The sequence below is a fragment of the Schistocerca nitens genome, chromosome 5 (genome assembly GCF_023898315.1).
Source record: "Schistocerca nitens isolate TAMUIC-IGC-003100 chromosome 5, iqSchNite1.1, whole genome shotgun sequence".
In the NCBI taxonomy this organism is placed as follows: domain Eukaryota; kingdom Metazoa; phylum Arthropoda; class Insecta; order Orthoptera; family Acrididae; genus Schistocerca; species Schistocerca nitens.
Window position 1 is genome coordinate 573,543,380 of NC_064618.1, and position 27,363 is coordinate 573,570,742.

The 27,363-nt window shown below is 41.5% G+C and overlaps 1 protein-coding gene across 1 annotated transcript in view; it reads left to right on the top strand.

Moving 5' to 3' along the window:
• LOC126260589 (atrial natriuretic peptide receptor 1-like) overlaps window positions 1–27,363 on the top strand; it is a 940,475-nt gene that overhangs the window by 311,703 nt on the left and 601,409 nt on the right. The gene's annotated exons all lie outside the window — the stretch shown is intronic.

Here is a 27,363-nt window from a genome sequence, read left to right on the forward strand (position 1 = left end):
CTAACCTCTACTATACCTAGACTGAGCCTTTGCATATTCATTTTCAGATTTTCTAGTTTCTCTACCACGTTCAAGCTTCTGACATTCCACGCCCCGACTCATAGAAAGGTTTCCTTTCCTTGGTTATTCACTATTTTTTTCATGATCGTCCTCCCCTTGGCAGTCACCTCCCGGAGATCCGAATGGGTGACTGTTCCAGAATCTCTTGTGAAAGGAGACATAATTATAACACTTTCTCAATTACGGGCCACATGTCATGTGGGTACACGCTATGTGTCCTTAATTCCTTCTGCATCCTCATGCCGTCGATCATGCTGATTCTTCCACGTGTAGGGGCAGTTTCCCACCCCAAGGGCAAGAGAGTACCCTAAACCTCTGTCCACTGCTCTGCCCTCTTTGACAAGGCCGTTGGCGGTATGAAAGTAACTTCTTATGCCGGAAGTCTTCACCGCCAACGCCGATTATTCCTCTACTTCATTTCCCTCATGCCACATGAAGCACGTTCCCTTTGGTTTTCCTATGTCGTAGATAGATTGCAGGTGCTTAGTTTTTTATTGTGATAGAGCAAGGACGCTTCACAATGTGGAGTACTGAGTACCTGTTGTAAATTAAGAAAGGCACGCAGAAATGTGCTGTCAGTTTGCGATTTCATATTGTCAGCCTCTTTGTCTGCTCGAGCCATGTCTGAAAAGCAATCTTAGTTTGTCTTTCAACATTCTTGTAGGTCTCGCTCACCATATGCATACATTTTAGGAGTTTTAAAAAACAGAGGATGTAAGGAGTGAGAATCCTCTGGACTAGTTTTCCCTAAAACTGTTTTCACCCTCTGATCGATGATTCCAAATGTATGCAAAAACGTAACTTTGCATACCTTTACAACTCGAGTTTCAAGAATATATGTATACTGTAATGTGCGAGTATGCTTGGACATAATACCATGTTCCAATCTGTTACAAATTGTTTTTCTTGGAATTTTCGTGGTGAGCTTGCTCAGATAATCATGTTTCCAATTTCTGGACTTGCTGAGCTATAAAATATCTCAAACAATTTCTGTCTTTGATCTAATCTTACTTTATCTTTGCACTTACACCTTGCAGTTACCTTACAGTTATTGCACAACATCGACCAATCAGCTTTTGTTGCACTTCCTTTCTGCTTGAATTAATGTATGCTTTTCCTTTCTGATAACCGTCTCTAATGTATCTCCTCTATTTCCATTCTTCACGTTTGCTTTTGCGAGTTATTCGTGGCTAAAAAGATACCGTTACAGCACATTTAGTTAAAGAATCCAAAAGGTGGGTTCTGATGCAGCAAGCAATTATACTTCTATAACATCACTTCCCTGCCCTTTTATTTGCAGTTATCTGAGATGTTTCAATAGAGTTGTCTATTGACGGTGCGTGAATACCATTATCTATGCCATCTGAATTTTCAGTTGAAGGATCCTGCACTTATCGGCAAGCTCATGAAATTCCCATGTCAATAACAGTTTCTCATGACGTAGTAACTCCGTTTCTTTACTATAATACGTTGGTAATACTGCTAAATGTGTTAGAGTAATCAAATTAAATGAGCTTAATAAGTTTTCCTTCGTGTCTGGAACTCTTGGTTCACCATCCTTAATCTCAGAATTACGTACTAGTTGATACTCTGATAAATCATCAAACAAAGGAATGTCTTCTACAGAACAAACTCCATTATTGCCCTTTTCAATATATCAATATATCAATAATAATAATAATAATAATACGCCAATCTGCGCAATAGTGCTTAGCCTACAACCATATTATTACCTTCTTGATTGGTGTTTGTTTGTTGTTTGGACGAAAGGGGTGCTCTTACGCAGGACACCTTCATTTCTTGTGTTTTCTGATGGAGAATCTGGTTGCAGAAAATCATCCATTCGTGCTTTCTCTAAGGTCACTTATAATATTAATCTGGAATGCTTCATTTTATGTTGTCAGCCAAAAGACAAAATGTAAGCTAGCTTGGACTATATGCAATACAAAGCATTGAACTGCAACCAGATTCATTGACAGTTACAGAAATACTTTTAATATGATCATTCAAATGTAGGAATCATACTTAGAGTACTATGACTTGGAGATATCAATAAACTACATATCAAGCGAGGTGGCGCGGTGGTTGGCACACTGGACTCGTATTCTGGAGGACGACGGTTCAATCTTGCTTCCGGCCACACTGTTGTAGGTTTCCCGTGATTTTCCTAAATCGCTTCAGGCAAATGACGGGATGGTTCCTTCGAATAGGCACGACTAACTTCCTTCCCCATCCTTTGCTAATCCGATGGAACCGATGTCATCGCTGTTTAGTCCCCTCCAACCAACCAACGAATAAACTACACAAAACTGATAAAAAGCGTCCAAACTGACCTGCTGCTTCAACAAAGACCGTTTCTCGAGCATTACATTGACAAAAGAGTTCAGTGATACCAACATAACTGTGCTGTGATATACAAACTAGTTTTTTTGTTTGATGAAACAAAATCTTAAAAGAAGTTACGATAAATAGACACACAGGTATGAGAGCAAAACGATCGTAAAGGTAGTTGCGATGGTACTACACTGAAGATATACGGAGCTTCTCTTTATGATATTCGGACATCTTATTTGTATGACGAATCAGTAACTGGAGCGGCTACGATTTAATTTGACAGACAAAATGTTAGCTTGGACAACACAGTGATATCGTAGCTCCATGTTCCCCCAAAGTGTAGTTACGTGACGTTAGTGCTGAAGACTATGGCGACTCTGGACCAAATTTTCATTTAAATGGAGTATTGAACTTCTGGATTCCACTGACGTCAAGTGAAAGCTAGCACTTTCACTTGCGGGCTAGCTGCCTGCAGGGATAATAACGTCACAATCTAAGATACCACTCTCCAGACATCAGCGATGTAGTATTAAAAAGAAACAGCCAAGAACAGCATAGTATTTTATCAACCATAAAAATGACACAGCCAGTCGCACTGTAGCCCCCGTGCTACCATATTGGATGGGCTCTAAAGTATCAGAAAGATCTGAATTGTTTGCGCCATATTCAAAAATGTTCATCAAAAATTAAACACACACCACACACTCACGTCAAAATTGCTGCTTAAAACATGACTGTAAGCTCTCTATGTGCCCCCAATGCTATTTTAGTGCCTAAATAGTTATAACTAACACTAAATATAGAGTTTAAACTTTATGTTAGACCTACATCAGACAATGTAGCAATACTAACCTCAAAAATCTACAACTGAAGAAAACATACGTATGCTAAAATATTATGCTAAGCAGGCAGATAAACAAAAAATAGGCAATCTGAGTTACTACCATCTGGGAAAATGCTACTAATTCAATATCTTTAGACCTGTAATTGGTATAAAGCATAATGCACTTTTAAGTATTTCCATTTCTAAATTGTTCTGTGGTGATTGTCAAACATTGCAATGTTATCTCCACGTCTAAAAGACGTAAATGATGTTGGCATCATTTCAGTCTGAGACTATGTTGTTGATTCACAGAATAAACTGTAATCGCCTGACATTTTCACAACTTTTTCACTAATGTTTCACCTTAGCACGAGTTTAGAGGATGGGACCATGTCCTACAATGTTTTTGTTTTGAGTCATCAGTCTTCTGACTGGTTGAATGCGACCCCCCACGAATTCCTCTCCTGTGCCAGCCTCTTCATCTCAGAGTAGCACTTGCAACAAACGTCCTCAATTATCTGCTGGATTTATTCCAATCCCCTTGGCAGTGTTTTCCACATATTCCTTTCCTTTCCGATTATGTGCAGAATCTCCTAATTGCTTACCTTATCAGTCAACCTTATTTCCAACATTCATCTGTGGCACCACATCTCAAATGCTTAGATTCTCTCCTGTTCAGGTTTTCGCACAGTCTGTCTTTCACTGCCATTCAATGGTGTGCTCCAAATATACATTCTCAAAAAACTCTTCCTCAGATTAATGCCTGTATTTCATATTAGTAGACTTCTCTTGGCCAGGAATGCCCTTTTTGATAGTGCTAGTCTGTTTTTGATTTCCTCCTTGCTCCGTCCGTCATGGGCTATTTTGCTGCCATGACAGCAGAATTCCTGAACTTCATCTACTTCGTGACCATTAATCCTGATGTTAAGTGGCTCGTTGTTCTCATTTCTGCTACTTCTCATTACTTTCGTCTTTTTTCGATTTACTCTCAATCCAGATTCTTTACTCATTAGAATGTCCATTCCACTCAGTAGATCACGTAATTTTTCTTCACTTTTACTCAAGATAGCCATGTCATCAGTGCATCGTATCACTGATGCCCTTTCACATTGAATTTTAATTCCACTCCTCAACATTTCTTTGATTTCCATCATTGCTTCTTCGATGTACAGATGGAACAGTAGGGGCCCTGTCTTACAGCCTCTTTAATCCGAGCATTTCGTTCTTGGTCGTCCACTCTTATTTTTCCCTCTTGGTTCTTGTACGTGTATATTACCCGTCTCTCCCTATAGCTTACCCCTACTTTTCTCAGAATTTCGAACATCTTGCACAACTTTACATTGTCAAACGCTTTTCCCAGGTCGATAAATCCTACTACTGAATCTTGATTTTTCTTCCATTATCAACCGCAAAGTAAGAAATGCCTGTCTGGTGAATTTACCTTTCCTAAAGCCTAACTGATCGTCATCTAACACATCCTTGATTTTCTTTTCCATTCTGTTATACACTATAAAAATATAACTTATGACATTCTTTGGCAATTATTGTTCTTGTTACGAACGGTTCAGACCTGCACCAAATTGTGTATAATAACAACTTTAGAGGAATGCTGCAATATTTACAAATTGCAGCTACGGTACTAAAGCCCTCTAAAACATTTACAGACAGTATCTCCCATAACCAGCTATTAAACAATACCAAAATATAATCAAGACGTTTGATGCAAAAACACACAGCATAGCCAAAAGACAAACGAACTGACCAAACACCATTTTAGGAAGGAACGACGAAGGTTTTTCGGAGAGATCTTTATTGCGCTGCAACACACAAGGGAAACTACATCAATCATATTGTTTACTTTCTACACAATCTGACCAAAGACGGTGGTTGAACAAGACAGAGGTGCAAATGTCCAAAAATAATGGTAGAACTAGACAGATGAAAGATCTATATTTTGAAACACACACACACACAAATATATATATATATATATATGCGCACGCGCAGACACGCACAATATGCTTATCATATTACACAAGTACAATTACCGATCACTGATCACGAACCGAAAATTGTATTATGTGTCAAAATATCTAAGATTCCACGAAAAAAAAACACTTGCCTCTACTACTGAAGCTTAATTTTTCTATAAAATTTTTTAAAAATACATAAGTCTTGCATATTAACACTACTTATAAAACTTTACAGAAAGTAGCACTTGTAGGTGACCAAAGTTTAATTTCTGTACCACACATTTTAAGAAAAATCATTATTGCCTTAACCAAATTGTCTGTACAAATAATCGTATAGGTCGGGAAACCACAGCTAAAGAACTTGCACATAATATGACGGTCAATAAATCAACTTAAAATCAAAGATGGTAAAATAGTCTATATTAAACTGAATGGTATCCAGTGTGTGGCCAGCGCTATAGCGTGCAGTTCTACTGGACGCCTACCAACATATTTTAGTCTGTTGACGACTGCCAAGGATTCTATGTCTTAATTTTTTGTTTCCCCCGCGGATTTTGAGGTTGGTTTTATTCTATCAGACTAGGATTGCCACGTTTTGGCGTTTTTTTACTAAACATGCACGATTGGGATCGGATGTCCATCTGCCAATTCATCCATGGTTTTATCAAGGACTGATATGTTGTTATACGCACTTGCATCTTGGAAGTCGTAGTATTAGTTTTATATGACCTGAAGATATACCCCCAGGGTATGAAACCACTTTTCTGAATGGTGATGAAAGGACGGGGACAACACAAACACCCAGTTCCTGGGCAGAGAAAATCCCCGACCCGGCAGGGAATCGAACCCGGGTCCCGTGATCCAGAGGCAGCAACGCTAGCTACTTGACCACGAGCTGCGGACTATTGAGTCATGATCTGGCGGACAAGGAAAGCAGCATTCTACGGCTGTTTGCTATGATGTTGTGGTGTATGTTAGCGTGTCAACGTTGAGTGACGATAGGAGAATATAAGACGACTTAGACAATATTTGTAGTTGGTATGATGAATGGCAGCTAGATATAAAAGTGGAAAAACATAAGGTTTTTGCTGATGATTAGAAAAAACAAACCCATAACGTTCTAATACAGCACAGCAATATGCTGCTGAACATAGTCACGTCGTTTAAGTATCTTGGTGTAACGTTGCAAAACGATATGAGGTGGAAAGAGTATGTGACGATTGTGGTAAGAAAGGCGAATGATCGACTACGGTTTCTTGGGAGAATTTTTGGAAAGTCTGATTCATATGTAAAGGAGATCGCATATATGACGCCAGTGCGAGCTATGCTTGAGTACTGCTCGAGTGTTTGGGATCCGTACCAATTCGGATTAAGGTAAGATATCGAAGCAATTCAGAGGCGGGCTGCTAGATTTATTACCAGTAGGTTCAAACAACACGTAGTTGTTACGGAGATGCTTCGGGAACGCAAAAGGGAATCCCTGAAGGGAAGACGAAGTTCTTTTCGAAAAACACTACTGAGAAAATTTAGAGAACCAGCATTTGAATCTGACTGCTGAACGATCCTACTGCAGTCAACATGCAGTTCGAGTAAGATCCACGAAGACAAGATACGATAAATTAGGGCCCGTACGGACGCATACGGATAGTCGTTTTTCCCTCGTTCCGTTTGCGAGAGAACAGGAGAGGAAACGACTAGTGGCGGTACAAGGTACCTTCCGCCACACACCGTATGGTGGCTTGCGCAGTTTGTTTGGAGATGTGTCCATGGAATCTTTCGTGTTGGCGTGTTTCAATAAAATCTCTTCGGTTTACGAGACGCGTCATTTCGAATTAAGCACTCGAGTTTTCGAAAGTTGTCTCCGCCATCGTCATCAGGAGTTGAAATCACTGACTGCCGGGGCTGGCACAGTGTTCTGATTGTATAGAACTGGCCGGGTGTGTAACTTCCAAAGAGGGTCCGAGTGGAGTGTGTACGGAAGGCAAGTTGGGCAACTCCAGCCGGCTCCGCCCCACCGCGGGAGCTAGTGAATCACAAAGTCTCAGCGGCTCAAATGGCTCTAAGCACTATGGAACTTAACATCAGAGGTCATCAGTCCCCTAGACTTAGAAATACTTTAACCTAACTAACCTAAAGACATCACACACATCCATTCCCGAGGCAAGATTCGAACCTGCGACAGTAGCAGCAGTGCGATTCCAGACTGAAGCGCCTAGAACTGCTCGGCCACATCGGCCGGCGCCAGAGCGGCCAGCACCACTTTTGAAACTGCCGCTCTCGCGTCCCTACAAGCGTCAAGAATGCGTCTTTGCCTTCGTTCAGTATCCAAAGCACACCCCCATGCCCTATTGTGTACCCTTCGTCTCTGTCAAAATTATTACTGTTTATTATAAATTCGGCCGCTTCTTTGATAACATAATCCAAGTAAGATGTTGTTTGAGACAAAACTCTCAATTTTTTTTTGCTAGTTGTATTTTATGTCCGTTTTGTAGTCAATGTGCCAACGGCCTTGGCGCAGTGGTAACACCGTTTCCCCTCAGTTCACCGCAGTTATGCGCTGTCGGGCTGGGCTAGCGCTTGGATGGGTAACCATCCGGTCTGCCGAGTGCTGTTGGCAAGCGGGGTGCACTCAGCCCTTGTGAGGCAAACTGAGGAGCTACTTGATTGAGATGTAGCGGCTCCGGTCTCGGAAACTGACACACGGCCGGGAGAGCGGTGTGCTGACCACACACCCCTCCATATCCGCATCCAGTGACGCCTATGAGCTGAGGATGACGCGGTCGCGGGTCAATACCGTTGGACCTCCATGGCCTGTTCTGAAGGAGTTTAGTTTTTAGTATGTAGGCAATGTAGACGTAGGAGAAGGCGGTGATGTGTTTTACTGTGGCATCTCGCTGAACCGCAGATAGCAAGTAAAAGTCACTGAGTTGGAGTAAGGGGAGGCAGTGAAATGTAAGGATGAGGTGGAGTTGAATGTTGAGACTAGGGCTAGAGAGAAGGATATATATAGGAACGCATCTTACCGTTGAGTAGCGGAAGATTCGGTGGAATAGGATGGATAAGGAAATGTAGTGATGCAGCTGGATTGTAGGGAATAAGATAGTGGATGCCAGGATTCGGTTTTCCAGTTAATATATTGGATCCTTAGGTACTCCAAGAAGAGAAGAGGCTGTGAGAAGAGAATGGGTTGGTACAGGATTCAAATTGGGGAAGGTATTCTAATGTGGAAGCAAGGTGACATCTTTCCAGGATTTCAGAGTTTTTGTAGAATTTAGGGGAGATACAGAGCCAGGGAATGTTGGCATACGTTACGATGAGGTGGATGAAGGATTGACAGCTGAGAACAATTGTAGGACGTAAGGCCCAGGTTCGGCCCGGCAGTAGACTTAATCGTTTTAGTCGGTTTTGCGTTTTATGTTGTGGGGTAAGGAGGTGTGTATGTCGGCTTTCTGTCGAGGATTAATCTGAAATACTTTACTGTGTTTGGCAGATGGATGGGTTGACTAAAGACGGACAGGTGAGCATCTGGACGACGGAAACACTTAGTGAGGTGACCAAATATGGTTGCTTGGCTTTTCTGTGAATTTATTTGAAGTTTTCACGTGTTGCACTACTCGACCAGGACATTCAAGTGGCTCTGGAGGGAGACATGGGAGAGCTGGAACAAATGGTGCGTAGTTGGGTAGGCAGTGTAGCCACTATGTTGCAGGAGGTAGGTGAAAATGTAAATGTCGTGTTACTAGAGTCTCCCGTCGGGTAGACCGTTCGCCGGGTGCAAGTCTTACGATTTGACGTCACTCCGGCGACTTGCGCGTCGATGGGGATGAAATGATGATGATTAGGACAACACAACACCCAGTCCCTCAGCAGAGAAAATCTCCGACCCCGCCGGGAATCGAATCCGGGCCATTGGGATTGACATGCTGTCACGCTGACCACTCAGCTACCGATGGCGGACTAGGAGGTAGGTGGGAGGTGGTGACATGGGAATGTCTGCAGTGCATAGGATGTGAAGGAGGGGGCACAGCACAGAGCCTTGAGGCACTTCTGCAGTCGGGTGAAAGATGCGGAAGCAGATGTGGTTGATTGTAGCACATGTAGCTCTCTGGTGAAGAAAGAATGGTATAAAGAGGGCGCTGTTAACGTAGAGGGCATAGGTTTGCAGCTTGAAGTACAATCCAGGATGCCGGAGTTTCATAGGCTTTCTGGATGTCAAGGGAGACAAATGTGAGGGCGTTTCATTTATTTAGTTGGTGGAAGATAAGAGGGGTAAGGTAAAGATGTTGGTCGTCGGTGGAATAGCACGAAAGCCTCATTGGATGCCGGTAGGTGTGTTCCAAGGTGCTGACGGCTTATTTGGGTAAGAATGGTGTAAAGGATTTTGGGCTTGTTACTGTGCGACCGCGGGATCTATAAAGCGCTAAGAGTAACTATCACGGTCGTTTCACCTGCTTTCCAGCACTGTTTCCGGTCCGCCAGAGCTTTACATCTGTTCGGCTGCAGATTTTTATCTCTGGTCAGATGTCAACGTCTACTTGAAGAGAACAGCTCTGTCAGCGAATAATGCATTAGTGCTGCTAGCCGTATCTGATAAATCGTTACTATATATTTCTCACAATAAAGAAATATTGAACAATGGATTACTCGTCATGCTGGTACGTTTTAAGTTGAGATATGTGTGCCATGAACACTTTCGCACTGTGCACACAGGTAATATTCAGTCTGTTTATTTGATAAATCAGCTGTGTTCTGCAAGTATTTCTGATTGTCAAGCGACAGGACATGAAAATTTTCGTACAGTTTAATTTATCAGGTAGCGTGTCTCTTGGTAGAATTAATTGTACCAACTGTAATATATCAAAAATTATCGAGCAGTGCGGCGTCCGCGTCGCAGTGCGAGCAGCAAAAAGCGCAATAAATCATGAGCGTGTGACGAGATACAAAACGCGCCGTCATCTGCAGACGCCGCTCGCTCTTCTGAGAACCAAAGCGGAGTTTAATGGTCGTAAGCACTCCCGTAGCTCACGCCTACGTAATGACGTCTGCACATCTACCTCTGCAATGCATAGATGTTTTTCCGATACTATCGCTCAAAATAATCATCAGCGCTAAGTGGTTGAAAACGCGCGCGCGCGCGCGTGTGTGTGTGTGTGTGTGTGTGTGTGTGTGCGTGCGTGCGTGCGTGCATGAGAGAGAGAGAGAGAGAGAGAGAGAGAGAGAGAACTAAAACTCAAGCTTCCATATGTGCTACTCCAACAGTTAAATCACTCCAATGAAATTATGGAAACTAGAGAAAAATCTGTCATTGCAGAGGCATCACGTTGATCCCGTGTAAACACCATCTATACCCTTACAATGGTCCAATTTTTGAAAGGAAAAGAGTTCACAAGTATTTTCAGGTGTGCCATATTTAACTGAAACCAATCATTGATGACCAGATCCCTTACAGATGCCAGCAATTCTAAAACAATGGGAAGAAACTTGGTGTACATTTATTTTCTCATAAAATTATCTTTTATATCATTTGTTTGCGTTCATATCAAGAAATTCAGTTTTCTTAACAAATTTCTCAGATGTAATGCCGTTATGTACATAGGCAGGCTAAACACAGCCTGGATAAATGATCAAGACAATAAGAGCATTGTGATATTCGATCGGAAGACAGCCTATCCTGAGCGGTTCCCGTGTAAACGCTTGTACAGGATTTTTGTCATTTACTTTTATGTATTGATTACTACGAGGGACATTCAATAATTAAAGAAACAAACTTAAGTGAAAACCGGCTGAAATCTTTTCTCGAATCGTTTTACAGTACGGTGATAGTTGTAGGAATCAAGGAAATTTTTGTAAATGGGTAGAACAGAAACTTGGATTCGCCATCTGAACCAGAGTCCAAAGGACAAAGAAGGTTAAAGAATTTGTGGAAAAATGGCTCAAACAAGAAGACAGATATCCTTGAACGACGTTTAAAAAAAAAAGAAACTAGTTCATCGCTGGGCAAGTGTATTGATATTACTGGCAACTGTGTTTTCATTCATGTGCCAAAAATCTATTTAATCGTTGGGCAAGTGTATTTATATTAGTGGGGATTGTGGGGAGATGTAGTAAAATACCCATTTTGTAACAATACAGATTTAGCTACATCAGTTCGTCTCTTTAATTATTGAATGTCCCCCGAACATATATGTCAACCTACAGAATCCTTCGGTTCGTAAGAAGAAAACCAGGCCACTCATTAGTCAGCTGATACCCTGGAACATCGTTTAACTTTGATAATTGCCTCATTTCGCCGAGGAAGAAACTGATGATTAGGTGCGATAAAGCTACTGAACTATGGAGACGGTGATCGCTACGTTTCACACGCTGCTCTAACTAGTCCTAGACATTTTCTAAAGGCTTAAGATCATGTGGTTTTGCAGACCAATCGATAAGTGACAGAATTCCTCAGCGTTCATCAAACCAGGAACGTAAGCGTGCGAAGCTCTTAACATAGCTATCGTCATCTTGGATGCCATAGGTGTTCATTACATACCCGTCATGAAGTTGTAGAAGAAAGGGATAAAGGGAATAATTCGTCCACCGAGAATTCTGAAATAAACATCTTGGCTGATGTTTACAAACTTTTAGGAGTTGTAGAGGGGCGTGAGTACATAATATTTTAAACAGGAACCCCTGTGCGGTAACGTACCGTTTCCGTTCTACGACGTTTTCAATTCAGACGTTTAAACGGTTCCACGTCTGCTGGGGGAATGAGAAAAGTCTCAGCGTTGCTTGTCCTGGAATTCAATAACGTAGACAGCATGACACGTACTACGTAAGACGGTCACCGGATTTCACTTAACGTCTGACTTTCTGCAAGACATTCATTGCTGTGCGTCTCCGATGCAGTAAACATGGTTCGGTACACCTTATCTGAATACACAGACATGTTCCTTGTTTATGGTTGAGCTCGAAGTAACGGAAGAGCTGCTAGTTGGCTGTATCATGAACGATTTCTGCAACGTAGCACGCCATCACATCGCACAAACTGTGTGCCCAAGTTACGTAGCGGCTCCGAAAAAGAGATACCTTCACCGTGAGGAGGCAGGACTGGTGTGCACCACGGCGGCGCCGCCCTCCCAAATCTGAATAAGGTGTACTGCATCGCTCTGAAGAGAACCGGTCAACGAGTACTCGAAAAATTGCGTGTGCAATGGATGTTCGTTACGGTACTGTCTGGGGCGTTCTGCGTGAGCAACAGTTACATCCTTACCACTTACAAAGGGTACACACTAGGGGTCCAATCGATTTTACTCCATCCGTTACCTACTGCACGTGCTTCTTACACCGCTGCATCGACACACCTATGTCTCCACGTCCAGATCTGTTCACAGATGAATGAAGGTTCCATGGGGATTGTGTTCCGAATTCGCGAAACGGCCATCTCTGGGCAGATGAAAACCCTTGTGCCGCCCAAGTTCAGGGCTGACGGGTGGACACGTATTCTGGACGATCATGTGACTGGAACGTATCTCCTTCCACTCAAGCTAACTGATACTGAAAACTTTATCTTCCTACAAAACGTATTGGACCCGTTCTTGAAGCTGTGTAACTGAATGTCCGTCGGGAAATGTGGTGTCAGCATGATGGTGCACCACCTAACTTATCACATGCGATCGGAGATATCGCAACAGATGATACGGTGAAAAATGAATAGGCCGAGGTGGTCCAACCACGTGGCCGGCGCGATCGCCAGGTTTTACTCCTATGGGCTACTTCTTGTGGGGTCATACGTAAAGTGTAATCTACGAGACTCCTGTAGAGACAGAGGAAGATCTGCTGGCACGAGTTCTGGCCGCTGCACTAGAAACTGAAGAGACACCAGGAGGGATGGAGTGTGTGTACCAGAACAAGCTTCGTTGGTACCATGTCAACGTCGGAGGTCACCACATCGAGCGGCTGTTGTAATGCATCAGTACTATTCTGTAGGTATAGTGTGCTGCCTTCATTTTTGTTTTGGAATAATGTAAACAAGTTATGTTTAAGTATTTACAAATGGGAAAGTGATAAATGAGTGTTTCGTTACGTTTCCTTTCGAATTGTTACCTAATAATTGTACTGCGTGGCGCCTAATTCAGTTCCTCAAACAGAAGTGGATAAGTTAATCACCTGAATTAAATCCGTTGTAACTCGGAAACAGTACGTTTCTGGACATGGGTTCCCATTCAAAACATCATTTACTCAAAAAAAAAAAAAGTTTCAAATGGCTGTAAGCATTATGGGACTTAACATCTGAGGTTAATAGTCCGCTAGACTTAGAACTACTTAAACCTAACCTAATTTGTAGATGAGATCGTGATATTTGGGAAGAGAACGGATGAAGAATACTTGTAAGCATTTACGAACATTATTCTACACATTCGTTTAGAGTAGGTACAACCAATCCTTATTGCACGAATTTGCGTGAGATTCCTAGTTTGTAGATTCACTAGTACGAAAATGAAAGTACCAGTTTACTTTTTCAAAAAATGTAATGTTCAAAATTATTTTAACTGCGTAAAGTTTTCATGGGAAAGGAAATATTGATTGATCTGTAAGTACAGATTAAATAAATTCAGTTAATGTAGAAATATGTAACACTTTAATCAATTATGCAAAGCACTATTTTTATTTATGCATTTAGTTTTCATATCGACAGTTTCAATCTGATTGTTCAGAATTCAGATCTTAGTCGTCTTCCTGACATTCATCTTCATCAGCAGTCTGTTCCGGACTTTTATCACAAGGACCAATGTCTGAAGTTGCAACGTATCACTAAACTAAAGCTTACTACTTTTCATTTGGCTTTTACTATTGCTGCTAAGAAGAATCTGTACAAGACATCCCTGTTAAAAATCTCTCTTAAGAGCAAATGGTTTCCCGTTGTATCCGCCAGGTACCAGCACTTAAGACTGTAAATATACATCAATTTCATCTTCGTTGAACAATCCCATTATTATCTCCCTTGCTTTGTACTATTATACCATCTTTGACGTTACTTCTTTTCTGGTTATGTTAAGTGGTTCGGTTTCTCATTTTTATTTAAAAATACTAAGTATTGTTTTAAAAGATCACTAAATGTGTATAAATAGAGTTTTAAGGGTTCACATGAGTTATTCAGATTACATATTTAGTTCTAAGGTGGTTTAAATCTAAACACCCACGAACTTTTCGATAAAAATAAATAAAAACAGTATATTATTTTAAAAATCTTATTTTGCACAGAGCATAGTTTAGTCATCACCAACATTTTGTTTAAGAAGCATGAAAGAAGGTGCACACGTGGAACAAACCTAGTGGCACCGGAAGCTTTCAGATTTATTATATAATGGCAAGAGAAACATTTTGAGAACCCGTTTTAAACTGTAAGACATTTCCAGGGGCGGAAGTCGACTCTGACAACAATTTATTTGTTATGAAATGTGGGTTAAAACTGAAGAAATTGCAAAGGGTAGAAAATTAAAAAAACTGGGACCTGGATAGACTGAATGAACCAGAGACGATTGCAAGTTTCAGCGTAAACATTAGGGAACAACTGAAAATATCAGGGGAAAGGAATACAGTAGAAGAAGAGTAATTAGCTTTGCGAGATGAAATAGGTAAAAAGACGAGGATTGGTAGAAATCCTTCCGTAGCACAAGGGATATTAAATATAATTTATAGAAGGAGAAGATATAAAAATACAGTAAATGAAGCATACGAAAGGCATTACAAACGTCTAAAAAATGAGATTGACAGGAAATGCAAAATTTCTAAGCAGGAATGGTTAGAGAATAAATGTAGGGATTTAGAAGCATATTTCACTAGGGGAAAGATAGATACCGAATAGAGGATAATTAAACGGGCCTTAGAAGGAAAGCGAAGCAGCTGTATAAATATCAACAGCTCAGACGGAAAACCAGTGTTAAGCAAAGGAAGGAAAACTCAAAGGTGGAAGGAGTGCATCGAGGGTCTATACAAGGGAGATGTACTTGAAGGCAGTATTATAGAAACGGAAGAGGGCGTAGATGAAGCTGAGGTGGAAGAAGTGATACTACGAGAAAAATTTGACAGAGCAACGAAAGACCTAAATCGAAACTAGGTCCCTGGAGTAGACGACATTCCATCCCCTTCTGACAGCCTTGGTAGAGCCAGCCATGGAAGAACTGTTCCATCTGGTGCGCAAGACGTATGAGACAGGCGAAATTCCCTCAGACGTCAGTAATAATACTATAACTCCAGTTACAAAGAAAGCTGGTGCCGACAGCTGTGAATATCATTCAATTATCGGTTTAATAAGTCAGAGTTGCAAAATACTAACGCGAATTCCTTACAGAAGAATGGAAAAACAGGTAGAAGCCGACCACGGAGGAACACCAGTTTGGATTCCGAAGAAATGTAGGAACACGCGAGGTAATACTGTCCCTACGACTTCCCTCAGAAGCTAGTTTAAGGAAAGGTAAACCTACGTTTATAGCATTTGTAGACTTAGAGAAAGCTTTTACCAACGTTGACTGGAATACTCTCCTTGAAATTGTGAGGGTAGCGAAAGGCTATTAACAACTTGTATAAAAAATAGACCGGCCGAGCGGTTCTAGGCGCTACAGTCTGGAACTGGGCGACCGCTACGGTCGCAGGTTCGAATCCTGCCTAGGGCATGGATGTGTGTGATGTCCTTCGGTTAGTTAGTTTTATGTAGTTCTAAGTTCTAGGGGACTGATGACCTCAGAAGTGCTCCCATAGTACTCAGAGTCATTTGAAACATTTTGAACAAAAACCAGACGGCAGTTGTAAGAGACGAGGCGCATGGAAGGGAAGCAGTGGTAGGAAGGGAGTGAGACAGGGTTGTAGCTTATCCTCTATGTTATTCAGTCTGTACAATGAACAGGCAATATAGGAAACAAATGAAAAATTTGGAGTGGCAATTAAAGTTCAGGGAGAAGAAACTTTGGTATTTACCGAGTACATTGTAATACTGCCAGACACAGCAAAGGACTTGGAAGAGCAGATGAACGTAATGGACTTGCAAGGAGGATATAAGATGAATATCAACAATAGCCAAACGAGAAAACGGAGTGTAATCTAATTAAATCAGGTGATGTTGAGGGAATTAGATGACGAAACGAGACACAAACTAGTAGATGAGTTTTGCTATTTTGGCAGTAATGTAACTGATGATGGCCGAAGTAGCGAGGATATAAAATGTAGACTGACAATGGCACGAAAAGCATTTCTGAAGGAGAGAAACTTGTTAACGTCGAAAGTAGATTAAGTGTTAGGGAGTCATTTCTGAAAGTGTTTGTTTGTAGTGTAGCCGTGTATGGAAGTGAAACATGGACGATAAACAGTTTAGAGAAGAAGAGAAATGAAACTTTTGAAATGTGGTGCTACAGAAGAATGCTGACGACTAGATCATGTAACTAATGAGGAGGCATTGAATAGAACTGGGGACCAAAGAAACTTGACTAGAAGAAGAAATCGGTTGGTAGGACACATTCTGAGACATCAAGAGATCACCAATTTAGTACTGGAGGGAAGTGTGGAGGGTAAAAATCGTAGAGAGAGACCACGGTTGCAGTAGTCACTCGGAGATGAAGCGGCTTGCACAGGATAGAATAGCATGGAGAGCTGTATTAAACCAGTTTTCGGACTGAACACCTCAACAACAACGTGCAATGTTTCAAAGGTAAAATTGATCTTTCTCTAATTGTACCTTTAGGTATTCCGTTAGTGAAGTGTGGAGCAGTGTAGAAAACCGGTCAGCCACAATAACGTTATTTTCATTCACGTATCTACTTCATTTCAAGAAGTGCGTTCTCGCTCTGGAAACTGTGCGGCCGCCCCAGTCACACGCTAGCTCTAAACCAGCTGACTCGTAATGCTGATTTCCACGTAGGGAATTAGTGACTGGGAGCAGTGACCAGGCGAGGCATTTAAGCTGCAGCTCACTTCTGTGACGCTCAGTCGCGAGGCTGTGCTTTCTAGGCTAAACACCTGTCAACACGAAAATTAACTGAATTTGCCGCCTCAGATATGTTTCTGCAATATTTGCTTAAGTTCTAAAATACTTCGCCAGACCCACGCAGTTTAGGGAACTTTATATTTCTCTTCAATAGGCTACAGAACAACGTCCTCATTAGACAGATGGCTTGAATCTAAACTGTCTCATTAATCTCCATTTCAAACTTCCAGGCTGGGAGGCTGTAGTCAAAATATAAAACTATTTCCTGACTTTTAGTCTCTTGCGTACGGGAGACCTCGTTTTACTATACATTCCTGGCTCAAATGGCTCTGAGCACTATGGGACTTAATATCTGAGTCTAGAACTTAGAACCACTTAAACCTAACTAACCTAAGAACATCACACACATCCATGCCCGAGGCAGGATTCTAACCTGCGACCGTAGCGGTCACGCGGTTCCAGACTGAAGCACCTAGAACCGCTCGGCCACACCGGCCGGCATACATTCCTGACGTTGTCAATCTGAATATGATCTGCAAAGTGTAAAACTGAAGAAAATTTCACAAACCAAGACCGCTGAAAAAGCGTTTTATTGAATGACCGATTTCGACGGATCTGCGCTGTGATCATCGCACCTTACGCTTTAAAATTTTTACAATGCACTATATGTTGTAAAAATATTAAACCATAAGATTCGATGATGATAGCATAGCTCCGTCGGAACAGGTCACCCAGTAAAATATATTTTAACAATCTTGACTTGTGAAGTTTTATCCAGTTACTACCGTTTTAACTTCTAAAATGTTTTTCCGGGTTAGAAACGAAAAGTGAGTGAATAATTTTATTCACGGTGGACACAGTAAAACTGGCCCAAAAAATACACTACTGTGCAAAACTTAAGGACAAGTATCATAACTCCATTAAATTTAGACCGTACATAGAAAGAACTGCCATATATAGTGCTCAAGGTAACTGCTAGAAATTCACAATGAGACGAACACGAATGACACTGTCATTGAAGATAGCAATTACAATGAAGTCACCATGATTTATGATTAGGCCTTGGACATTAAGAGAGGCGAAATATGGTTCTTAATAGAGAGTGTGATCACCACGGACGGCAACGCATGCTCTGAAAAGTGCTTCGTTGCTGGCCAGGAGGTTGGTAGAAAGTTCTTGTGGTATGCTTGATAACTGCTGGACAGTCATTGGTGCACATGGACTCGCTTGCAGTACTTCGCGCCAATGCATCTCAAATGTGGTCAACAATATTTAATTCGGAAGAACAGGAAGTCATTCCTTGCGCGAATATCCTCTCGTTCCAAGAGCTCCACCATCTCCGCTGCTGGAGTCGGTCGCGCATTGTCAGGCGCGAATGCACCTCTGCAAAGATGCACGTGAGGAATGAGTACAGTGTCACAGTAACGTTGTTTGGTGAGTACTGCTTCCAGATATTAGAAAGACGTTTCCCACATGCAACATTGTGCCCTACCAATCTTGTGACCAGCAAGGTAGCACGTTCAGAGGACGCATTGCTGTCCACGATGGTCATACACCCTATTAAGGACGCATTTTATTTTGTCGAGAGGATCATAATGAGCGACGGTGAACTCACTGTCTTTGAATAAAAGTGTCATTTCTGCTCATCTCACTGCGTATTCCATTCAGTTACCTTCTGTACTGCACTGTAACAGTTCTGTATGGTCCAAGTTTCATCGAGCTGCTCGTATGTTACTTGATGTGACACATCGTGCGAAACTTACTTTCGTTCTTAAGTTATGCGAAGAGTCCATTCGGTGCACCTTATTACACGCAATCCTACACGCACCATCGGCTCTTGGGACTAATGAAGTACTATGGGTTGCCTATATTAAGGCGCTTGGAATATTTTCTGGTTCAACTTTATTTTGGCCAGCCTGTAAAACGACGACGGCCTCGCATCCCAGGAATTTTAACTGAAGTACTTTTTCAACTTTTGTAGTCCTGTCTTCCCCAGTTGCGCTTGATGTTACGGTATATTGATAATTTTTATTTTTTGGAGCGTCTGACTACAACTGAATGAAGCACAATTTTCGAGCCATACGCGTTTCGCCTTTATTCTCTGCAAGGCATCTTCAGTGGCCTGGAATATGTGCATATTTTTACTATTTAGTTTACATTTTGGGGCAATGTACCTATAGGTTATAAACAGTTTTGGTGATTGGTTTTTTGCTGTTATATAGAATGTAAAACATTACTACATCACAGCAAAAACCAACCACCAGAACAGTTTATAACCTATAGCTTCATTGCCCCAAAACGTAAACTCAATAACAAAAATATGTACATACTCCAGGCCACTGAATATGTGGAACTTGTGGAAACCACGTCACGCCAAATTGCTGCTGTATTTCCTTCCAAAAGTGGATCAACACTTAAGCAGACGGTCATATTATCTCGGCTCGTCAGTGCAGATAACTGGTTACACATATACGTACACGACGCCAGAAGCGTTGCGGATGTCGCTTTAAACCTTTTTGACGTTAGCAGCGACGGGGTATTGTTTTCCATAATCTTCTCCTTCAAACTACAAAGATAATTTTCTTCGGAGGCCCATAGCTGATAAAGTGTTTCTCGGGAAATAGCCGTTTATTGTTTTTATTAATTTTTATCTCTTTTATCTGCGACTAGTTTAGGATTCATAACCCAATTTTCAAACTCTTCTGCATAAAAATGGTACAGTGAGTAATGTCAGTAAATTACATTATATTCCAAAAGTAACAGAATACAAAAATAATTCCTACAATGCTTGAAATGTAGTTTACAGAATGAATTTTTCACTCTGCAGCGGGGAAAGCGCTGATAAACTACCTGGTAGATCAAAGCTGAGTGCCTGACAGGGACCTTTACCATTCGTGAGCAAGTGCTTTACCAGCTGAGCTACCCAAGCACGACTCACGACTCGTCCCCACTACTTTTTGTCAGGAGTGCTAGTCCTGCAACTTTCAGAGGAGAACTGTGAAGTTTGGAAGGTAGGAGTTGTACTAGTACAAATCAAGCTGTGTGGAGGAGTCTTGAGTCGTGCTTGGATACCTTACTTGTTAGAGCAGTTGCTGGCGAAAGGGAGACGTCACGGATCCGAGTCCTAGTTCGGTATACCGTTTTGATCTAAGTTTCACATGTATAAGCGGAAGTCAGATGAGAATAGATGCAAAAAATTTAAGAACACTGTTTACTAAGTAATCTCCATACATGTTAGTACATTTATCCCACTGTGAAAAAGCCGGTCTGTGCCTTCGTGGAAAAATGTTTGTGGTTACATACGGGGCCATTATTGTACCATACGTGCACTTCTTCGTCCGAAGCAAATGTACGGCAGGAATGCCTTTTGTCAGGGCTTCAAAAATATATATTTGTCAGGGCTTTAAATAAATAAATATATATATATATATTATTGTTATTATTGTTGGCGAATTTTCCCTAAAAGGAAATCGTTAAGCTTATGACTTTGAAGGCTTGTTCTTCTTGTCCTTCCAGTACTCCTTCATTCTCTTGGAGAGGGCCTCTTTTCTCTCCTCAGACCATTCTTGTTTGGTCCGCTGTTTTAGCGCTTCTGACTTTACTTCCCAATTGTCTATGTGTTTTCGGAAGGTGCTTCTGTCTGTGGTGTTTGTGGTGCCAATTGCTTGTAGGTCTTTTCGGACTCCTTCCATCCAGGGTGTCGAGACTTTAAGTGTCTTGATGTGTTCTAGAATTTTCTTGGTGAGTCTTGTTTCAGGGAGTCTATCTAAATGTCCGTAGAATTTAAGGCGCCTTTTTCTCATATCGTTCTCGATGTTCGAATATGCTTCTACTGTTGAGTTCTTCTGTAGTCTGTAGCCATCTGGTGTGGGTCTTCCTCCTAAAATATTCCTCATGATTTTGCGTTCTTCTTTTTTGATTTCTTCAATTTTGATTTTCCTGTTGAGTGCTAGTGTTTCGCTGGCATACAGTATGGCGGGTTTGATCACTGTGTTATAGTGTCTGATCTTGGTGTTTCTGGAAATGCATTGTTTGTTGTAGACGTTTCGTACCATGCCTAGTGATTTCCGTGTCTTCTGTTGTCTGTCTTCGTAAGCCAGTTTTTCTGTTCCGGTCGGTTCGATGATTTCGCCTAGGTATCTGAAGTGTGTGACCCCTTTAATTTTGCCGTACTTGGTTGTGATGTCGTCGCCTTCTCTTGTTAGGACTTGCGTTTTTTCAAAAGAGATTTGTAGGCCGACTTTCTCGGCGCATTCTTTCCTGATTTCGATCTGTGTTTTTGCTGATGTTGGGTCATAGGTCAGTATCGCTAGGTCGTCTGCGAATGCTAGGTAAGGGATTTCCAGTATTTGCCTTCCTAATGTGACTGGTCTCCAGGTGTTTTGTCTCCTGACTTCAGCTTCCCATTCGCTCATTACTTTGTCCAGGACGATGTTGAACAATAGTGGGGATAGTCCATCTCCTTGTCTTAGGCCAGTGTGGATTTCAAAGGGGTCCGAGATTTCGCCCATGAATTTGACTTTGGATTTTGTATTGGTTAGTGTCTGTTCGATTAGTCTTCGGGTCTTTTGGTCTAGGCCTTTTTCTCTGAGGATTTGGATGAGGGACTTTCTGTCGATCGAGTCGTAAGCCTTTCTGAAGTCGACGAAAGGGCAGATGATTTTTTTGGGGCTTGTCATGTGGGATTTTATGATTGATTTCAAGTTGAAGATTTGTTCGGGGCAGGCTCTGTTGGGTCTGAAACCCGCTTGGTATTCCGAGATGGCGGGTTCCAGTTGTCCTTGCGTTCTGGTGAGAAGGCAGGTTGATAGAATTTTGTAGATGACCGGTAGCAGGGAAATTCCTCTATAATTGTTTGTGTCTGTCCTGTCACCTTTCTTGTGTAGCGGGTGAATGAGTGCGGTCTTCCAGTCGTCAGGTATGATTTCGGTTGTCCAGGTGTTCTGTATGATTTGTGTGATTTCGTTTAGCGAGTTTGGTCCTAGGTTCTTCAGCAGTTCTGCCGTTATTCCGTCTTCACCGGCTGCCTTGTTGTTTTTCAGTTTCTTTGTGCAGTGGAGGATTTCTTCTTTTGTTGGTGATGGTGAGTCTTCCGGTGCGTTGGCCGGTTCTCGGGGTTCGAAGGTTGAGTTAGGTTCCGGGCAATTTAGTAATTTTGAAAAGTACTTCGCGAGCTCTTCACAGTTTTCTTTGTTGGTAAGTGCCAGTTTTCCGTCTTCTTTTCTGAAGCAGAGGTTCTGTGGTGAGTATCCTTTGACTTGGTTGGCGAACGTCCTGTAGAAATCCCGTGTGTTGAAATTTCTGAAGTCCTCTTCGATGGAGTTTAGCTGATCGTTTATGTACTTGCGTTTCTCTTGTCTTATTGTTTTCGATGTTTGTCTTCGAATTTCATAGAAGTTGTCCTGTGTTTCTTGTGTTTTGTTGCTGTTGTAGTTTGTGAAAGCTGTTCTTCGATTTTGTAGGGCGATTTCGCAGGTAGTGTTCCACCAAGGGTGCCTAGGTTTTCTAGTCAGCGGGATCAGTTCTTTGGCTGTGTTCACAATTTTTTGTTTAAAGCTGGTCCAATCTTTCGCCTCTTGTTTTTCCCAGTGTTCTGTGATGTTCGATTCTCTGATATTTCTTGTATCAAATTTCGGTGAGGTCAATTTCTATATATATATATATATATATATATATATATATATATATATATATATATATATATAGAGAGAGAGAGAGAGAGAGAGAGAGAGAGAGAGAGAGAGTATGGGGAAAGATCTGAGCTGTATGAAGGATGTGTAGGGGCATCCTGCCGAAATGTCTGCATAGTAGTCGGAACAACCGTGGCAACATGTGGTTCCCATCTCTCCCCATGCAATTACCATATCAAAGAGAGATTTGTAAGCGCATGTATTTGTCTGCTGTGAAAAAGTCAGGCATCTACTACGCCGTTACACATACAGCAACTTTACGTGTATCACTTCATATTTCTTTTTAAGAAACCGTTTTTGCTTATCCTGTAAAATTTAACAAAATGTAGTGACGAGGTTCTCATTGCCTATCATCGATATGTGGCCATCGATGTGCTTTGACGAGGAGGTGCAAACCTGGGTATAGTCACGATTACGTAGACAACGCTTCTCTCACAGCGGCATAAATGCATTAACAGATATGATGAGTATTTTTTTAAACAATAAACCCTTTACTTTTTCTCCGTCTAGTTTACATTAGACTGCCCCTTAAAGTTTATGTTACACGTACCCAGTAATCTCCTAATCAGAACGAATAAAATACGTACGATGAACTTAAGGCAATGAACTTCAAGAGGGAATAATGATGATTAACTATATTCCATTACCGACACCAGGGAAAAAACTGCTTGCTTTTCACTGTATGTCACCGAGAAGCTGAAGCAATATAAAAGCAGGAAAATCTAGCCGAGCTCACAACATTAATGGAGGAAAGTCTAGTTAGGTCATGCGTAAATTGCTAGCGATTTAAATTCATGGCGAAGAAGACACTCAGCCAGTCTGCAGCCGCACACTAGTTTCATTTAGGTATCTCCCCCAGGTGTAAACTGGATGCATGTTACCTCTTCATACAAAACAGGACGAGTCATTGCTCTGTCTTAATAGAACGACCTCGGAAAACAGCGCAAGTCCTCGCGCCACAAAAGACTCCGAACTTCAGTCCCGTAAGGGGGAACTCCGGCCGGCTCTTAGGGATTTCTTATTCCCGGAGCGATGACTAGCTCGTCTGTATGCAGAAGCTGCTTCTCCAGGTAATCCAAAGGGACGCAGAGTGCCTCGTGACCCGGAATGCCATTCCAGCAGCGGCGCACCTGTGCGGAAGTAACGGAGTTACCTGCAGCGCCCCAGGTGGCAACATTCTCAACCTCTCCAGCCTAGCCCGCCCCCCGCCCCCCTCCTGCCACGGAACAGTTTTCGCAACGCAGTTTGTGCCCGGAAAATGAGTTACTGTGGTGCCAGAGTCACCACCTCTACCGCGAGTGGTCACTTCTCCCCATCTGGACTGAAGCCAAAGGATAATGTTTTTCCTTAAGACACCACTGGTTCGTAATTACTTTCTTATAGATTGATTTCCCAGTGCCACCTTGTGGTAAGGTAACTATCAGTTCGTTTTCCTTGAAAGTTATAACTTAACCCGCTATCATGTCAGCAACCAATATTTATGTTTCCTTAATATTCTTCCTCCATAGTTGCTGTAAAAAGTCATCATTTCTTCTTTAGTTACAGTTTTACACTCATCTTCAGCGGTAACTAAACTACAAGAGAAAACTTGTTAATTGACCTTGTAGAACAATCATTTTGCTTTGTCATCTTCTCATGAACAATGACATCGACGAGAAACCTACGACAGGCATTTCAGACAAAATTAATGATGCTCTTATCATATTTAACAAAACTGCCAATCAACCGATGATGGCACTGAATTTCTGGAATATATCTGGACAATGAAAAAGGCATAGTTTGTGATATGCAATAAAGAGGCGGAACCCTCTGTATATTATATGAATTTTTTTTTTTTTATTTCAGTGTATACAGTGCCTGACAAAAAACTTGAAGCACCCAGAAGTAGAGGAGCAAACGAATTGAATCTTTGAGGATTGAGGTTGTGTTTTGTCATTGTAGTGGCCAGAAAACTAAGTGTAACTTACAAATAACACGACAGCATGAGCTCAGTTATCAGTTTGACATTCCACACACTCTAGTATGCACTCATTCGGTTACCAAGGATCTGATATAGCTGTTGTATTTTCTCCTCAGCAGGCTGCCTCACAAGTGTTGTATCTAGTATTTGATATCTTCCATACTGGCACTGGGATGGAGCTGACATACGAAATAACCGTTGCATATTGTTCTGCCGTCTGACTTCCCTCAGTCACTAACAGCTGTGTCCTGAAGTCACTCTATGGCTGCCCACACCATGACGCCAGGCATAATATGTAATGTCATTTTTTTTCAATAACATCACTGTGGGTCACCAAAACATTTTAAGTATAAGACTACTCCCCAATCCGCCCCCACACGCGCCGACGGTGATTATCCAGGATATTGCAGGACACAGTGCGACGCCATTAACCAGGCTTTGCCGGCCGCGGTAGCTGAGTGGTTCTAGGCACGTCAGTCCGGAACCACGCGGCTGCTACAGTTGCAGGTTCGAATCCTGCCTCGGGCATGGGTGTGTGTGATGTCCTTAGGTTAGTTAGGTTTAAGTAGTTCTGAGTTTAGGGGACTGATGACCTCAACTGTTAAGTCCCATAGTGCTTAGAGCCATTTGAACCATTAACCAGGATTTAATTATTTTTATTAAACACTGACCTACAGAATTTTCCCTGACAAAGGCAACTCAAATGTAACCAATTCATTTATTACCCACAATATACAAGCCCAACGCAATCTGGCTGCTATACATTGACAACATGACTTCGAATAATTAACATAGAAGAATGGCACTGAATTGCAAGAAATCATAACAATAATACAAATTCAAAAAATATGAAATTAAAAAACTATGAAACTACCCTCAACTCTGTCAATTGTCTAAACTCATTTCAATTACGAATCCCAATAGCGCAACCCCATTCGTTTTCATAAGTCACTTACCTCACAGAAAATCTTCATAACAGAAACTACAGCAATTACAACAAGTATCAACTACAGCCAGCTAAATAAAGAGATTCTAACTACCATAGACTAACTACAAGGAGAAATACGGTTAGTGAAAGAAAGATTTAGTTAGAGAGAAAACAATGAATTTCGAAAATTTTACCATATTCATGAGACAGCCCGTTTCAAAAAGTATATAATTGTCAATAATTCCACTGCCCAAACATTATGAACCAAATATCTAGCATCATACATTTCTTTGCGTATTTTCTTATGAACACATCACTTCATCTCACCTTACAATGCACGTCCTACCAAGACTGTCCAACCACATAATCTCTTGTCGAGGGCGCAGAGCGCTGTCAGTGATATTAACACAGACTATAGCGCTGCCAACGTACAAACAGACTACTTACGTAACCCCCCTTGCTCCCCTAAAAAAAATTTACAAAGCGTTTTGGGCGGTGGTCAAGACCAAGTTGTTAACATTTTGATATTAACAACATCAAATAGCGCACATGCATACAAAGGTTAAGTAAAATGCTGTTGTTCAATAAAGTAAAAATTCTCTTCGCAGTCTCTAAAGACAGTCCTAATAATTCATCAGAAGAGAAGTCCATGCCAATTTTACCCACAAAGGCTGCGCAGTATATGAAAATCTACAAGCAAGCAGTGCACAGCCATGCAATCTAGAAGTAGTGGTGTTGTTCTCCCCATGGAAACACAGTTCTGCCTCTTACATGAAGTTTTAAAATAGTATCATAAGATTGGTAATGGGCAACAACAGAGCAGACCCACAGCAGTATCAGCCGAAGTCTTGAAGAATATTGGTAGAATTAGTGCGTCACCACAAAGCAGACCACTATAGTCTTATTAGAGATAACGATAGTAGTGGGCCACCTTGTAGAGATGGGAAGCAGCCATCCATTGCAACTGTGTGGGTGCACAGTGACAACTGAAGAGTCTTGAGGACAATATAGCAAGTCCATGAGCCACCACTGTGTAGTCAGCATTGATGCATATTTGAGCCACCACTTGTGCATCAGTATTTTTTTTGTTTTTTGTTTTTTGCAATATCCTTACAACCAGCAATTCTGTTAACTAGTCCCTTGCTGAATTATCAACAAACGTGCAGACACCAACGCAGTCATATTATCAAAACATCATTATAGCATGATAACACAAATAACAAATTGTAGTAATACAGGCTTTAGAAAAAGAACGGAAATAAGCATATACATGAGTACTACAGGAATTATGATGTAAGCAAATAAATGAAAACTGAGAATATCAGTAGAAACATTAAATTGACACATGAAAATTGAAAGAAAACATAACAGAATAAATAATTTCTGAACATCTTCCTAAAGTAAAGAACATGGTACAAGAACAGAGATTAGGATTGAGGATAACAGTATTCCTCAACGTAGTGAACGCAGCCTGGTACTAGGAGGAAAAAAATTCTAACTAACTTATCTTATCAGGTAAACTAAAAGAGACAGGAAGAACACAGAGACACACAGGTACACGCCGTAGCGCTCTCGCTTCCCGAGCACGGGGTCCCGGGTTCGATTCCCGGCGGGGTCAGGAATTTTTCCTCCCTCG